Raw genomic sequence first — 18,110 nt, 5'->3', positions numbered from 1 at the left:
CAAACGCTTCACACCTTACTAGCCAATTCTTGTTCGCAGGTGGATTGCCATTTTCGATTACCAAATAATCTCTTCCCGCCAGTCTGTGGAAACTCCAAGACTTTTGCCAGCTTTTATCGTGAATAAACACTTTATCGGTTTCATCGAAGTCCATCCCCAGAGCCCATTCGTCCGCACTCGAATAGCCTCGAATTCCGGCAGCGACTCCAAGCGTTCGTTTTGTGTGGTATGCATCGAGTGGATAATCTGGTGAGGTAACGCTGAATATGGGTTTTTTATTCAGCGTCAATATTTTCAGATATCGGCGATCGTTCGAAGGCTCCAACCGAAAGGTTACACAGCTACCAGTTCGAAGCATTGCCACAATTGAGAAAGGATTTCTGTTGCTGGGTTTATGTCGCTGAAGAAAAATGCATTTCTTATTGAAATAAATGCGGTGGTTTGAGGGACAGTTCGTTATTTCTTGAAGACTTGAAGGCAGGTGGTTGTAAATTTCGTCCAAAATCCACGACTCTCGAGAATCGAGATTTTTCACTCGCCTTCTTCTCAGCAAATGGTTCGTCACAGTGCCTACATAGGGCAGCATTTTATTCTCAACGGCTTTCTGATAGGCATAGGATTTCCATCTGTTATCGGTTGCTGCAAGAAAGTCCACCATATCTGTTTCCGTTGCGGAGTTCTCCGGAAGTTTAAGGGACTCTCCGACTTGTCTCATCATAATATTGGACATGTCATCGAGAGCGGCCTTCAGCCGCGGTCCATGGTCCTTGGTATTGCTGACCCAGGTTGCGATCACTGCTCGCGCTTTGCCTTCAATCAAAGGAAGGATTCGCAAAACGTGATTTTTCTGATCGTCATTGAGTTGAGATTTTTCATTTAAAGTTTGTCGAAAGACTCTCAAATGTGATGCCAGCTTCACGTGATCATCTCCCAATTCGGGAAGTCTAGCCGCAAAAACATACATTCTTTTGTAGGATTCAATACGAACGTTCAAGTCATTGATGCTAGAAGAAAATTCAATGAGAGCACTCAGCCCGGCACTGCGGTCATTCAAATAATTAACTACAATATTCACAAAAGATTTCCCGTTTAATGATTGTGATCTTGCAATAGCTGCAGTAATATCATGTTTTCGAAGATAGGCAACGCACAACTGCTCTTTCACGACTACAAGTTTGGATGCTAGCTGATTCAAGTCCGTTTGCAGTTCCTGCTGTTCTCTCTGTAATGCAATAATCACTTTCTCGAAGTCTTCAACTTTCTGTCGTTGAGATTCGACAACTTGTTGCTTGAACTCTTCAAACTCTGCTGTCATATTCACAAGAATCTGTTGGTATTCCTTTTTCCTCGCATTGAAATCCTCCGTCGCCAAATAATTATCCTTTAGCAGCGCTTTCTTCTGAGTTAGTTGTTTAAGGTTAATGAAGATTCTCTTCAACGATATAAGACATTTCTTATCGGTGGTTTTAAATTTAAAACTCTGATCGTCATAGATGACCTTTGGGTCAATTTTTTCGACAATCTCTTTTATGAAGCTGATATCTTCTTCCGGAACTGTACACGATGTTGATTTTTGAGTCCGAATCGGGACCACTGCTAGCAGCAACAGAATCAGAGCAGTGAGCTTCAAAAAATACTCCATATCAATAAGTATAGGCACATTACTGCGAACCGTATACCTAGTCTTTTATATGGAAACCTGAATCAATATTGTCTGGATAAATTAATCAATACCAATCAACATTGACAGCTGAATAAACTGATGTGATAACCGTATTGAAATTGCATTCTTAAATTGTATGAATTTGCTTTTACCAATGAGCAATGCAGAAAATGAGTTTCGCGTTAATTTTGTTATGATTTTTGGGATTGTGGTATTGGAAGCATCAAAATTGCGGTAGCTGAAAACATAGAATCCGGGATACGCTCATTGAAAAGGTGGTTGGTAAATACGCGAGGTTGTTGACAACGGAGTTTAAAACCAATTTATTTACACACTTTCGCCATTCGTCAGCTGAAAGGCAAAAAAATCGGCTAGGAAGGATGGCATCGCAGCTGAGCTCATCAAAATGGACCCGGACAAGTTGACCGATTGCCTACACCGGTTGATGGTCCGGATCTGGGACACAGAACAGTTACCGAAAGAGTTAAAGGAGGGGGTAATATGCCCCACCTACAAGAAGGGCGACAAATTGGACCGTGAGAACTTCCGAGCGATCACTGTCCTCAATGCCGCCTGCAAAATGTTGTCCCCAAACAGATTCGTGGGAAGTCATCGACTTCAAAGCCGCATATTTACGACACGATCAACCGTGACGAGCTATGGAAAATCTTTGATTAGAACGGCTTTTCCGGGAAGCTGACTGCAGAGATGAGACAGAGGATATGCTAAAATTAAAAAAAAATTGAAGGATGGAGAATAAATTGTTTTGTTTTGGGCTTCCGATGGAAAAACGGAATAGGCTTAAGAAGCGCAGATTTTTAAGGCTGCTGCTGCTGATTGTTTGTTATGATTTGACGTTCGTGTTGAAATGGACGGATTTTATTTGGCATTCCGGTGGAAAAAGACGTTAAGGCTTGGGAAGTGCAAGTTTTTAAAGCTGCTGCTTCTAATTGTTTGGAATGATTTAGCCTTCAGTTGGAAAAAGACGAATTGGCTTTGGAAGCGCAGATTTTTTAGGCTGCTCCTGATGATTGTTTTGATTTGGCTTTCTGGAGGATAAAGACGAAATTGGCTTAGGAAGCGCAGATTTTTAAGGCTGCTGTAGCTGATTGTTTGTTATGATTTGGCGTTCGGGTGGAAATAGACGGACTTCATTTGGCCTTCCGGTGGAAAAAGACAGATTGGCTTAAAAAGCACAGATTTTTAAGGCTGCTGCAGCTAATTTTATTGTTTTGATTTGACCATCTGGTGAAAAAAAACTAATTGGCTTGTGATGCGCGGAATTTTAAGGCTGCTGCTGTGGATTTTTTGTTTTGATTTGGTCCTCCGGTGGAAAAAGATGGATTGGCTTAGGAAGTGCAGATTTTTAAGGCTGATTCTGCTGATTGTTTATCATGATTTGGCCTTACGGTGGAAAAAGACAGATTAGCTTAGGATGCGCAGAGTTTTAAGGCTGCTGATTGTTTGTTGTGATTTGACCTTCCAGTGGAAAAAGACGTTATGGTTCAGGAAGCGCAAGTTTTTAAGACGGTAGTTTCTAATTGTTTGGACTTCAGGTGGAAAAAGATGGTATAGTTTGGGAATCGCAGATTTTTAAGGCTGCTGCTGCTGATTGTTTGTTACGATTTGGCATTAGGGTGGAAAAAGACAGATTTGATTTTCCGGTGGAATTGGTTTAGAAAGCGCAGATATTTAAGGCTGCTGCTGCTGATTGTTTGTTATGATTATTCCTTGCGGTAGAAAAGACAAATTGGCTTAGGAAGCGCAGAATTTTAAAGGCTGCTGTAGTAGATTGTTTGTTATGATTTGGACTTCCAGTAGAAAAAGACAGATTGGCTTGTGAAGTGCAAATTTTAAAGGCGGTTTCTACTAACTGTGTGTTTTCATTTGACCTTACAGTGGAAAAAGATCGATTGGATTAGGAAGCGCAGAATTTTAAGGCTACTGCTAATTGTTGTTATTTGACTATCCGGTAAAAAAAAGACTAATTGACTTGTGATGCGCAGAATTTTAAGGCTGCTGCTAAGGATTCTTTGTTTCGATTTGGTCCTCCGGTGGAAAAAGATGGATTGGCTTAGGAAGTGCAGATTTTTAAGGCTGATGCTGCCGATTTTTTATTATGATTTGGCCTTACGGTGGAAAAAGACAAATTAGCTTAGGATGCGCAGATTTTTAAGGCTGCTGATTGTTTGTTGTGATTTGACCTTCCAGTGGAAAAAGACGTTACGGCTTAGGAAGCGCAAGTTTTTATGACGGTTGTTTCTAATTGTTTGTTCTGATTTGGCCTTCAGGAAGAAAAAACGGATAAGTTTGGGAATCGCAAATTTTTGAGACTGCTGCTGCTGATTGTTTGTTTTCATTTGGCCTTCCAGTAGAAAAAAAACGGATTGGCGTAGGAAGCGCAGATTGTCAAGGCTGCTGCTGTTTATTGTTTGTTACGATTTGGCGTTAGGGTTGAAAAAGAGGGATTTGATTTTCCGGTGGAATTGGATTAGAAAGCGCAGATATTTAAGGCTGCTGCTGCTGATTGTTTGTTATGATTATGCCTGGCGGTGGAAAAGACGGATTTGCTTAGGAAGCGCAGATTTTTAAGGCTGCTTTTGCGGATTGTTTGTTTTGATTTGGTTTTCCAGTAGAAAAAGACGGATTGGCTTGAGAAGTGCAAATTTTAAAGGCAGTTTCTGCTAATTGTATGTTTACATTTGGTCTAACAGTGGAAAAAGATCGATTGGCTTAGAAAGCGCAGATTTTAAAGGCTGCTGCTGTGGTTTTTTTTTTTTTATTTTAAATTGGGCTTAGGGTGGAAAAAGATGGATTGGCGTAGGAAGCGCAGATTTTTAAGACTGATGCTACGGATTGTTTGTTGTGATTTGGCCTTCCAGTAGAAAAAGACGGATTGGCGTAGGAAGTGAAGATTTTGAGGGATTTTTAAGGCTGTTGCTGTGCATTGTTTGTTGCGATTTGGCTTTCCAGTGTAGAAAAACGGATGGGCTTAGGAAGCGCAAATTTTCAAGGCTGCTGCTACGGATTCTTTTTTTGTGATTTGGCCTTACGGTGGATAAAGACAAATTGGCTTAGGTAGCGCAGACTTTTAAGGCTGCTGCTGCAGATTGTTTGTTATGATTTGGCTTTTCAGTGGAAAAAGACAGATTTGATTTGGCTTTCCGGAGGAAAATGACGGATTGACATTGGAAGCCAAGTTTTGAAGGATGCTGCCTCTGTTTTTTTGTTTTGTTTTGACCCTCCGGTGAAAAAAGACGGACTGGCTTAAGAAGCGTAGATTTTTAAGGCCACTGCTAGTGATTGTGTAGCCGATAATTGCGAGCGCAACACTCTCTCGGTCGAATCGATACTCTCTCTCCCTCTATCGTCCTCACTACACGCATACACACGACGTCTGAGCTATCATGCCTTGAGCGGTCGTCAGTCAGCTAATGATATTCGGTAAAATAGGTCGCGTATCTCCCGTTCAGCCAGTGCAATGTAAAGCTAATGTTCCACAATGGCGAATCCAGCCAGGAGATTTTTTTATTCGGCTGAGCGGGAGGCACGGATTTTGTGCTTGCATATGTGTTTCAAACAGTTTTTATAAGTGAAGTGAAGGTGCAGTAAACTTGGTTAATTTCCGGTAAGTTTTTTATTCTACTAGTATTTGAAAGAAAAAAAGCGAGGGAGGGTGATCAAATTCCTTTTTCTTCAAATGGAGTGTTTTTTTCGAAATTGCTGCTGTTTTTTCTGCTTTTCTTTGTCTGTTGGTGGTGGAACACATAAATATTTTAGAAATTTTCCCGGATTTGCATTCAATGCCACTAAGAAGAACAGGAATAGTTAGATTTGGAGGCTATTAATCTTTACGGAAGAAAAGAAAAACTATGCAGTGGTGGTGTACCGTTCCAGGTGCTTCTTTTTTTCTCGCTTTTCGCCTCGTCTGTTTTATTTGTGCACATATTAGTGCTGGTTCGCTTAAGTAAGCTGGATATACACACACAAACTCTCGCACGATGTGTCGTACATCTGGTTTTGAAGTGTCTGGTTCAAGTTTCAAAACGATAATATTTTCTGATGCTGCGTTTGTATTTTGTTTCGTGAAATGAAATGTTTATAAAACGAAACCGTTTCATAGTGCGTCATGAAATAGTTGAAAGGTTGAATCGGACGAAGGACGATTTTTATTGTTTTTACTTATATGTATTTAAACATGGTTAGTTATGGTAACAAAAAAAATACAGATTTGAAAAAGGTATGTTTAAATACTGGATTCCGAAAAAGTTAAACTAATATTTCCGAGGAAAATTAAGATAAAAATTAATTTATCAATGAAATTTTTATTTTCATCTACATAAACCATGCATTCTATTGGAGTTTCTTCTTGAAATAATATTGCCTATGGAATTCCTAACAACGCAAATGATAAAATAAAAATTACGTTCGTTGAAAAGGGAAAGGTGAGACGGAAGGTCTTCATCTGAAAAATCGTTGGAACGGGAGTTCCAACAGAAAAGGTGAGACGAAAGGTCTTCATCTGAAAAATCGTTGGAACGGGAGTTCCAACAGAAAAGGTGAGACGGAAGGTCTTCATCTGACAAATCGTTGGAACGGGAGGTCCAACAGAAAAGGTGAGACGGAAGGTCTTCATCTGAAAAATCGTTGGAACGAGAGTTCCAACAGAAAAGGTGAGACGGAAGGTCTTCATCTGACAAATCGTTGGAACGGGAGGTCCAACAGAAAAGGTGAGACGGAAGGTCTTCATCTGACAAATCGTTGGAACGGGAGGTCCAACAGAAAAGGTGAGACGGAAGGTCTTCATCTGAAAAATCGTTGGAACGAGAGTTCCAACAGAAAAGGTGAGACGGAAGGTCTTCATCTGACAAATCGTTGGAACGGGAGGTCCAACAGAAAAGGTGAGACGGAAGGTCTTCATCTGACAAATCGTTGGAACGGGAGGTCCAACAGAAAAGGTGAGACGGAAGGTCTTCATCTGACAAATCGTTGGAACGGGAGGTCCAACAGAAAAGGTGAGACGGAAGGTCTTCATCTGAAAAATCGTTGGAACGAGAGTTCCAACAGAAAAGGTGAGACGGAAGGTCTTCATCTGACAAATCGTTGGAACGGGAGGTCCAACAGAAAAGGTGAGACGGAAGGTCTTCATCTGACAAATCGTTGGAACGGGAGGTCCAACAGAAAAGGTGAGACGGAAGGTCTTCAACTGACAAATCGTTGGAACGGGAGGTCCAACAGAAAAGGTGAGACGGAAGGTCTACATCTGAATAAATCGTTGAGACGAAAGGTCCAACAAAAAAAAAAAAGTGGATGGTTCGAAGATCAGTTGTGAGTGGACATCTAATACCGTATTTGTTTATGCTGAGTGTTACACTAGTATTGCACTGGTGCACCACTAGGTGCTGTCAAACTGTTTGTTTATTCGGACGGTGTTGCACTGGTTTTGACCTGGTGGAGTTCTGCTTACGAACGGTGGCCCACCGATAATTTTGCCAGTGTTGCGAGAGAGCGTGTGAGTGAGTGATGTAGCAATACACTGGCGACGATTTGTGTTTGTTTTTGTCAGGTACGGTGGAACACTGATCGAGGGGAGAAAACAAATACGGTATAAGTTTGGAACCCAATTCATGCTGGACGTTGTAGGTTCGATTTGTTCAAGTTCTTGTAGATTGTCCACGATCGAGAAGAAATTAAAAAAACTGCAATCGAAAAATTACAGTAAGAACGAACAAAGAGATGGCATGTTGCTACTCGAGAGCTCCGGAGTAATCGAGAACGGGTCAATTTATAGAAGCTTTTAAATTCCCTTTGCGGTCTAGTCGGGTCCGATACTGGGCATGAATTAATGCAGGAAAGATCTATTGTTAGTATGTATTTTTCGTTTTTCTCAATATAATAAAAATGATATATTTTTGATTACATAAAATGCATTTATTTGAATAGAGGATATACATGCGGTTTAGATTTTTGTATGATCAATTGGATTGGGAGGACCAATTCTGGGGTATTTTATTTAATTTTTCAATCGGATCGGGAGAACTAATGCTAAAGTGTTCTGAAGGTTCACTTTAAAAATTAACTGCCTTTGGACTATGATTTGTTAGATCATTTATCTAGAGCGGGATGTCAAGTACAGAAAGTGGGTTTGATTGGATTGGAAAATCATTTCTAGGACTGTACTGTACTTCAAATTAGTTAAGGTCAATAAAGACGTTGGAATTGTAAACAGAGATGCGATTTCTATTATGTTTGAAGGTAAACGATTCAAAAAATATTTATTAAAATTATGTCAACTTTTAAGAAGAATTTAGGCACCACTAACTTTTCTAACACTAGAAGATAGCAGAATAAAAAAACTGACACGTGTCGAAAGAGTATAAAAGAAGACTCTTAATAAAAGGGGATACGTAGTCATTCCAGAGTATCTTCAGTCAAGATGTTTGAAGTAGCCACTATGGCTATCTGCTATGAATAGTACATTAATGTGCAAATTATGCAAAGCGCAAATAATGCTTTTATTTTCTGTACTCCCAATCGAAGAGTTTTTTGATTATCGGTGGAAAATAAAATCAAATATGCGAGTGCTAAGATATTCTCAGTTTAAAATTTTGAATCCAAAACATTTTGTTTCGGTTTTTTGCAATTTAGTGTAGGGGGGAGATGTGTAGCCGATAATTGCGAGCGCAACACTCTCTCGGTCGAATCGATACTCTCTCTCCCTCTATCGTCCTCACTACACGCATACACACGACGTCTGAGCTATCATGCCTTGAGCGGTCGTCAGTCAGCTAATGATATTCGGTAAAATAGGTCGCGTATCTCCCGTTCAGCCAGTGCAATGTAAAGCTAATGTTCCACAGTGATTGTTTTTCATGATATGGCCTTACGGTGGAAAAGATTGAGTGGCTTAGGGAGCGCAGATTTTTAAGCCATTGTTTTGTTTTGAGATCCGGTAGATAAAGACGGATTGGCTTAGGAAGCGCAGCTTTTCAAGGCTGCTGCTGCAGATTGTTTGTTGTGATTAGGTCTTGTTGCAGAAAAAGCTTGGAAAGCACTGATTTTCCTATATCAGTTTAGCTTGAAATATGTATGTATACATAAAGAAGAGTAAATAAAATTGAAGGTTCTATATAATTATTCAGGTTTGAGACATTTTACTTCAAAAGTTAGGTATTTATTATAATTTCTTACTTTAGAAAATAAGTCCTTAAAGTTTAAAAAAAATAAAAAATGTATTTGAAGATTTCATTTTGAGGATTTTTTTTTAATATTTTCTTATATAAGAAAGTAGTTAGCTAGTTCTTTTTAACCACAAGCATGACCATTTTAGGCATTCGTTAAAAAGTTCCAAATATTTAGGAATAAAAGTAATAGATGAGTTTGCGCGTTTAGTTCAGATTTATTTTCTACCCTTGTTAACTCGATTTAAATTAAAGATTTAGGTTTGAAACTTTGTTTAACAAGAATCTGCAATTTAAATAATGTTAAACTAAAAATCAGTTTTCAGTTGAATTGAAAAATTATAAAATTGAGTTTTCTCCAAAATTGATTTTTTTATATTTGTGATTCCATCTAGTTTGTGTTCACTAACTCTGATTGAATATAAAATTTAAATTTTGTATCCAGAATCCAAATCATGAAACTACGATCGCCTGTTATTTGAATCCTTGATAAAATTCTCATATTCTAATTCTAATTCTAATTTGATTTATTTAGAGAGGATTTCAACAGTAGCTGTCATTCGTCCTCTAATTCTCATATTGATATTCTGATCTTGATAGTAAAATTTAACTTCGAGCTGAATCTGAATTTTAAATTTTGATTCCGAATCAGAGTAACTGCCTTTTTAACCTGAGTTCGAAATCGGAATTCCGAATCTGAAAACGATTTTTGAATCTCAGTTTCAGATAATAATTCTTACTTATTTTGAGGGAAAAAGCGAAAATTGTATGAAATTTCATCCACCACGCCTATTGGCAGGGAACGAAATTTTCCGCAACTGTTGCATTTCCCGATTCTTTTTTATTTCGTCGCTCGCTAAGGCCGGCTGCGCTAGAAAAGATATTATAAATTTGCATATTTTTCCGCAGTAAGAGCTCGTCGGGCAACGCGGGAATAATTTTGTTTAATCTTGTCAGCTTTTCCTCGAATTTTGGTCAATTCCTTTTCGTGAAATTCATCTTTGCACCGGCATCGGAAGAAATATAAGGGGGACACCAACCCAGTTAAGTAAAGTTGTCTTGGGGACGAAGATGATTCTCATGAAGAGCTTTAGCTTCAGATTAAGGAGACAGATTATTCGGAGCTTTGCCAGCAGACGACATAAATTGTTGGCAAAACAGTAGGGGAGAGTGGGGATACTTGATCCCCTTTTCTTATTTTCACCATATCTTTTTTAGAAAATTTAGCAACTCGTTGTCTTTGACATTTTCTGACAGCTTGTAACTTCAAATTTCTATGTTCCAAAAATTAGAACGATACTTGAACCCGTTGACGAACTAGAAGCATTTTCGTGGGAGTAAATTAAATGCGATTTTTCTGAAGTTAGGGGAGACTTGATCCCCTATAAGGGTATATACGGACGATAGTATGAGCGAAAAATTAGCCTCAGCCATAACCTCAAATTTTGCTTTGCTGTCGGCCTCACCAGTGATGCTAGGTGTGTTACTAAAATCAGTATTTGCTTGTTTGAAACTAATTATAATATTTCTGAATTGATTAAATTTATAACTATCAACAGCTTAACGTTTGAATTCATTACGGGACGCTCATAAATGGACGAAGATAAGCCATCTTTTGCTAATGAATTTTCAAGATGAATTCCAAACATCTGAAAGATATTTTCATGTACTGCCTGGTAGATTAAAATAGAGTTGTTTCTAACTTCTAAGCGAATGCCAAATCATTCACTATCACAAAAAGTAAATTAATGAAAGCCCCGTCTATGTTGACTCTGAAAATAATCGCCTACATGCTCTGAATATTTTAAACATATCCACATAATTTGCTACATCGTTTAAGTGTGCGATACCGATAGTTGTTGTTTCGTTCTGATAAATTATGCGTTTAATTTTACATTCGAATAGAAATCTACGGGAAAGTTGCAAATTCTCAGTACATACTCATGAAAAGATTTTTTTATAATAACAATACAATTAAAAAAATATAATCATTTTCCAAATATCAATGCACTTGGCACCCCTGAACACCCGAAAATATCAAAACACGAACATCTGTGTATCGCTCTCCATAGGGCGAATTTGTCGATATTAGTACCGGAGAATCGCGTTTATCGTGCGTCCTTCTCAAAAATTGATTCTGTTCTCTCATGATTTGAGGTTACGGCTGAGGCCGCCAGCTAAGGTGATGTTCGTGATGAACTGTCAATATATCCTAATAAGGGTATATACGGACGATAGTATTAGGATATATTGACAGTTCTACACGAACACCACTTTAACAGAAGGCCTCAGCCCTAACCTCAAACCATAAGGGAACAGAATCGATTTTTGAGAAGGGCGCACGATAAACGCGATTTTCCGGTACTAAAATCGACAAACTCGCCCTGTGGAAAAGTGATTCACAGATGTTCGTGTTTTGATTTTTTTGGGTGTTCAGGGCTGCCAAGTGCATTGATATTTGGAAAACGATGATAATGCAATTAAAAGCATTGTTATTGAAAAACCTTTTCATGAGTACCGAGAATTTGCAACTTTCCCGTAGATTAATATTCGAATGTGAAATTGAACGCATCATTTATCTAAACGAAAGAACAACTTACTGTATCGCACACTTAAGCGAAGAAGCGAATTATGTGGATTTGTTTAAAATAGTCAGAGCATGCAGGCGATTATTTTCAAACTCAACAAAGACGGTGCTTTCACTTAAGCTTGTTTGTAACAATGAATGATTTTGCATTCGTTTAGAAGTTAGTAACAACTCTTTTTTAATCTACCGAGCAGTACATGAAAATATATTTCAGATGTTTTTAATTCACCTTGAACATTCATGAGCAAAGGATAGCTTATCTTCATCCATTTATGGACGCCCCGTAATGAATTCAAACGTTTAGATGTTGATAGTTAAAAAATTCAATCCATTCAGAAATAATTAGTTTAAAACAAGCAAATACTTTACTTTTAGTAAAGCACCTAGCAACACTGGTGAGGCCGCCAGCAAATCAAAATTTGAGGTTATGGCTGAGGCCAATTTTTCGTCAATACTATCGTCCGTATATACCCTTATTGGCGAAAAATTGGCCTCAGCCATAACCTCAAATTTTGATTTGCTGGCGGCCTCACCAGTGATGCTAGATTCGTTACTAAAATTAGTATTTGCTTGTTTTAAACTGATTATAATATTTCTGAATTGATTAAATTTATAACTATCAACAGCTTAACATTTGAATTAATTACGGGGCGTTCCTGAATGGATGAAGATAAGCCACCTTAGCTAATAAATTTTCAAGGTGAATTCAAAACATCTGAAGTATATTTTTATGTACTGCTTGGTAGGTTAAAAAGAGTTGTTTCTAACTTCTAAACGAATACAAAGTCATTCACTGTTACAAACAAGTAAATTAATGAAAGCCCCGTCTATTTTGATTTTAAAATAAACGCCTACATGCTCTGATTATTTTAAACATATCAACATAATTCGCTACATCGTTTAAGTGTGCGATACAGTAAGTTGTTATGTAACTCGCGGTTGCTCAGCGGGTGGGTGGTTTGTTATATTTTGGGATTTGTGGGTGGAATTGGTGGAACTCAGGGTCGTCATGTATGGATGGATAGCACGAGCTACTTCCTCCGGAGTCTTCCGATATTCGGGGAAACTCCATTAGGGATGCCTATGATGCGGGATAATTGACCATAGCCACATCGAGTGTTACCTCGCATGTTACCAACCGGGTCGAACTGTTACGTTTAAAAAAAGCAAAGAAATCTGAAAGGGACCAACTTTGGAGCGAAGAGTGGATGGGCCCTTTTGGCCACTAGCGAAACCACGAACAAAAGTGATGTAAACGGATTAAAATTCTCCAAATATAAACAGGGTGGGTTCAATTTAACAACATAATTTTAGGGGTTTATTATACTAGTTGTCCCTACTGACGTCACAGGTTTTTAGCTTATCTATACTTGCGGTTCGTTCTATTGCTGGCACAGCGGCGTTAGTCAAGGCCGCGGAACCCGATGTATAGTTGTTTTCAGCGGTCATTTTGTTGATTCACGGCGAGCAGGTTCGTAGATTCGGAACAGGCCAATGTTTCACCGGTCCACTTCCGGCGTCCCGGAAGGACCAATAAACGACAGTTGAAAACTACTGGCCAATTTCCGATGATGCTGTTGTCGGTAGACCTTTTGCCGTCGGGTCTGAAGCGGTGTCAGACAATTCCTTTCTGTCTGGATTACTCCGGTTTTGGGATTCAGTAACAATACTCCGGGGCGCCGTGCTCTGATAGAAAAGCCAAAAGAACAAAAAAAGGCCCTCTTGGACCTGCCAAAGGTGTTATGATATCTGTGACGTCATGATTTCCACGTGTTTTACAATATTTGATTTGTTAACCATAAGTATTTACCACATGCTTTTTACTATTTTTAACCTATTTAACACGACGCGCACTTCCGTTCTCCAAAACGGTCACAGACAGAAAGAACGGCAATGCAAAACCGTTTTCTGAAGAACGTTAAGAGACTTTCAACCGACACACATACAACGGTAAATTTACGCGGATGTGCCGCTCTCCGGGTAATAACACTTCCTCGCGGTGACACAGGAGATCATCCGACGCCCATGAGCATCTCTCGCGAGAGAAGTGGCTGCGTGCTTGGTTTAGGAATTCGGTGTAAAGGGAGGAATCCCTGAGAGCCCTTGAGTGTCGTTGGCTTTGACATTTCTGTATTGAGGTCATAATTTTCAATGTGTCGAAGACACATTTTAGATAGGTAACGAACGGTTACAGTTATTTCATGTAGATAAATGATGCGTTTAATTTCACATTCGAATAGAAGTCGACGGGAAAGTTGCAAATTCTCAGTACTGATGAAAATGATTTTCAATAACAATGCAATTAAAAAAATGTAATCATTTTCCTAATATCAATGCACTTGGCAGCCCTGAACACCCAAAACAACAAAAAACGAACATCTGTGCATCGCTTTTCGACAGGACGAATTTGTCAATATTAGTACCGGAAAATCGCATTTATCGTGCGCCCTTCTCAAAAATCGATTCTATTCTCCCATGGTTTGAGGTTAGGGCTGAGGCCTTCTGCTAAGGTGGTGTTCGTGTAGAACTGTCAATATATCCTAATTGAAGGAGACTTGATCTTTTATTCAGGAAGCCCTAATCCTTGTATAAAAATCAAACAAAACCCCAAGATAGAATGTTAATTGACTATTTCGGTCATGTTTGTTCTAATTTCACAATTTATAGCAGACATAAGAAGAAAATTCTATAACTTTTTCTCAACGCTAACAACATTGCATACTTAAAGGCGCTATTTTTTTATAATTTAGAAAAAATTAATTATTTTTTCTCTTTTCTTCAGAAAATTGTTTGATAAATATTAGTTTTTGGATAAATATTAGTAATTTCGTAATCAGCAATCATAACGATCAATTCAGAAGAAGAATATGCCGTTTGGAAGGGGGATCAATTGTACCCAATTCTAGGAGATCAATTGTACCCATAATCAACATTTTAGAAAACTTTTCCTGAAAAAAGTTGAGAGTTTTCCATTGCTTTGAAAATATGGCATTATGAAGTTCATTTTATGCTCGAACGGTTGATACATTGGAACAAATATTTTTTTCATGATTTTCCCATGTAAGGAACATTTTAAAGTGATGAAAAAAGATCTTCAAGTTACATTTTGTGAAATTTTTCAAACAAAGTTCAACTTCTCAAACAATTATTTTGTTAAAATTTTTTAAACTGCAAGCATTGTTATTTTGCTCATTTTGGCACATTTTTCTAGAACATTTGATCTTTGTAAGACATTCCAGTTTCGAGATATAGCTAAGGAATCAAGTATCCCCAGGGATCAAGTATCCTCATTCTCCCCTAAAGTTGGTCTACCTGTGAAACTGAACTTGGTCAAATGAATGTTCTTGAGAAAAAATTAAAAGTTCCACTTTCGATTTGCAAACCGAACAACCTCCGAGGTGGAAACATTTTTTTTTTCTTTTTTTGTACTTGTCACTAAGAGATTTTTACATTCATTTTCAACTCGAACTGATTAATTTTGAGGCTCAAAATATTTATTTTCATTCCATATTTGTTCTCTACCCTGAAAGCTACCTCTAACGCGGGCCACAGACTACACAACATTTTCAGGAAGCCCTAATCCTTGTATAAAAATCAAACAAAACCCCAAGATAGAATGTTAATTGACTATTTCGGTCATGTTTGTTCTAATTTCACAATTTATAGCAGACATAAGAAGAAAATTCTATAACTTTTTCTCAACGCTAACAACATTGCATACTTAAAGGCGCTATTTTTTTATAATTTAGAAAAAATTAATTATTTTTTCTCTTTTCTTCAGAAAATTGTTTGATAAATATTAGTTTTTGGATAAATATTAGTAATTTCGTAATCAGCAATCATAACGATCAATTCAGAATAAGAATATGCCGTTTGGAAGGGGGATCAATTGTACCCAATTCTAGGGGATCAATTGTACCCATAATCAACATTTTAGAAAACTTTTCCTGAAAAAAGTTGAGAGTTTTCCATTGCTTTGAAAATATGGCATTATGAAGTTCATTTTATGCTCGAACGGTTGATACATTGGAACAAATATTTTTTTCATGATTTTCCCATGTAAGGAACATTTTAAAGTGATGAAAAAAGATCTTCAAGTTACATTTTGTGAAATTTTTCAAACAAAGTTCAACTTCTCAAACAATTATTTTGTTAAAATTTTTTAAACTGCAAGCATTGTTATTTTGCTCATTTTGGCACATTTTTCTAGAACATTTGATCTTTGTAAGACATTCCAGTTTCGAGATATAGCTAAGGAATCAAGTATCCCCAGGGATCAAGTATCCTCATTCTCCCCTAAAGTTGGTCTACCTGTGAAACTGAACTTGGTCAAATGAATGTTCTTGAGAAAAAATTAAAAGTTCCACTTTCGATTTGCAAACCGAACAACCTCCGAGGTGGAAACATTTTTTTTTTCTTTTTTTGTACTTGTCACTAAGAGATTTTTACATTCATTTTCAACTCGAACTGATTAATTTTGAGGCTCAAAATATTTATTTTCATTCCATATTTGTTCTCTACCCTGAAAGCTACCTCTAACGCGGGCCACAGACTACACAACATTTGTACAAATGCGATGAAATTCGATGAAATTTTGTCGCTGTGAGCACGATTTGCATAGTGTATGGCACTGCTTGAATGAGCGCCCAAACGGTTGGAGTAAAATCGGTCGGGATCGAAATATTTTGTACAAAACATTCTCCCAGCCGGGGTGGAGATGGTTTTTTTTGTTGCTGTTGCTGTTTTCGCCAGCAATCATTTGTGTTCGCGTGAAATATGTTTGTATAGTGTGTGGGCGAGCATAGATCAAACAATCGACGCGGAATCATCGAATTTGTACAGGCCAATTTGTGTAGTCTATGGCCCGCTTAAGGCAAAATGCTTTTAACTCGCTTATCGGTTCTAGGCATAATGTGCATCAACGAAGATGAAAGACTCTTCTGTTGCATAACTTGCGGCGTTTTCACTTTCGAACCGGTTCAACCGCGAATGGCACCAAATCCAAGATGGGTGATCGTGCAGTCTGGCATATTTTTTCCCATGGAACCAGTTTCGTTTACTTAGCGAACATATGTTGCAGCTTCCTTTTCGAGACATCAAGCGAAAAGGGGGGAAAATATTTACTTGCCTCCATCCATGGCCAGATTTTCGCGAGAGGAACACACGGTGACAGAATTAATACCAATTAAAAAGTTTGCCAACCTTGTTTTTCTTCGCTAGATTTTTCTCCTTCATAATCGGTATAATCATTAGGTACTGTTCTATTTCTTATTCATCGTTGGGAAACTTTTGGGTGTTTCTTTTAAATCCAACAAAAATTTAATACTCGAACTAAGAATTTTGAACTTTTCATTTAAAAATTAACCTTTTTTTATGAAGTACAATCACAGAAAACAGACGTACAAGCTCGAACAAAAAACCGTCAAAAAAGTGTGTAAAATTTCAAATGCTATCACTAAAAAAATACGTTAGAAACTGACTGCAAACAGTGCCATCTATTGCGCCGTTCAAGAGTTATAAATCAACTTTAAAGTGCCCAGTTTTTGAAAAGGCGTAATCGTAGCCAAAAACCAAAAATTTGTTCAAAAAGGGTGTTGGGATTATTACACAAGTTTCGTGGGCTAGCTTGTACGTCTGTTCTCTGTGGTACAATCAGTCAAAATAATAATATTAATATTTTTAAGATTTTTAAGATTACCATCTATTCTATATATCTATTATATAAAATTCTCTTGTAACGGTGTTTGTAGTACTACTCCTCCGAAATGACCCAAACGATTCGAATGAAATTATTTTTAGAATATTCTGTAGCCATGCGAATCGGTTTATATCGAATAAAAACAACACAAAGTCGCATCAATTGTCCGTAATTATTAAATTTGTAGTTTTTTGAATGAAATGAAAGTCATGGCTTCCATTTTTTCGAGATTTTTTTTTTCCTTTGGGCGGTTTGTTTTTCGTCTCCAAGGTCGAGGCGTCGCGACCTGACGTCGTTAGAAGATAGTAACTATGGCATAGCATACTGATCAGTGAGAATATTTTGGCGCGTATTTCTCAATCAAGCATATTTTCAATGCAAGTGGTGGCGATAGGATGCCTTGATGTGATTTTTTTTGTTCTTGATTCCTAGCTCACATGGTTATGAATGACGCCTAGATGTGACTCAGGAAGACATTTTGCTGATCGAATAAAACATATAATATTTGTTTTGCCAAAATCTGAAATTGTAAAGTCAGGCATCCATTTTTAGAGATTTTCTTTTCTTCGAGGGGTTTGTTTTTCGTCTCTATGGGCGAGGCGTCGCTAGCAAACGTCTTTGCATGATAATAGTAACCAAAGCATACTGTTCATTGATCGCTGGAAAAATTTAAAAATTAGGCGCATATTTCTCAACCAAGAACCTATATTTCTTATGCACGTTGGGGCGATATGCAACCTAGATGTGGTTTTTCCTTACTTATTTGTACACAGCACATGGTAATAAATAACGCCTAGATGTATAAACGATTTCAAATATTAAAACAATTTTTAATTCGTGTTAATTTAAGTAGTAAATTGTTGTCCAAAAGATATGAATTTGGTAATGATAAATATAAAATAATGACACTTTTTGGACGTTTGAAAATAAGAAATTGGGAAGCTTTACATTCAATTTCGTATAATCCGATACGCCTAGAAC

General features: G+C 37.7%; 1 protein-coding gene across 4 annotated transcripts in view; it reads right to left on the bottom strand.

Annotated features, from left to right (window-relative positions):
• LOC129740592 (calexcitin-2-like) overlaps positions 1 to 18,110 on the bottom strand; it is a 195,356-nt gene that overhangs the window by 58,532 nt on the left and 118,714 nt on the right. The gene's annotated exons all lie outside the window — the stretch shown is intronic.

The sequence above is a fragment of the Uranotaenia lowii genome, chromosome 1 (assembly GCF_029784155.1).
Source record: "Uranotaenia lowii strain MFRU-FL chromosome 1, ASM2978415v1, whole genome shotgun sequence".
In the NCBI taxonomy this organism is placed as follows: Eukaryota; Metazoa; Arthropoda; class Insecta; order Diptera; family Culicidae; genus Uranotaenia; species Uranotaenia lowii.
This window is presented reverse-complemented; position numbering and strand designations above follow the sequence as displayed.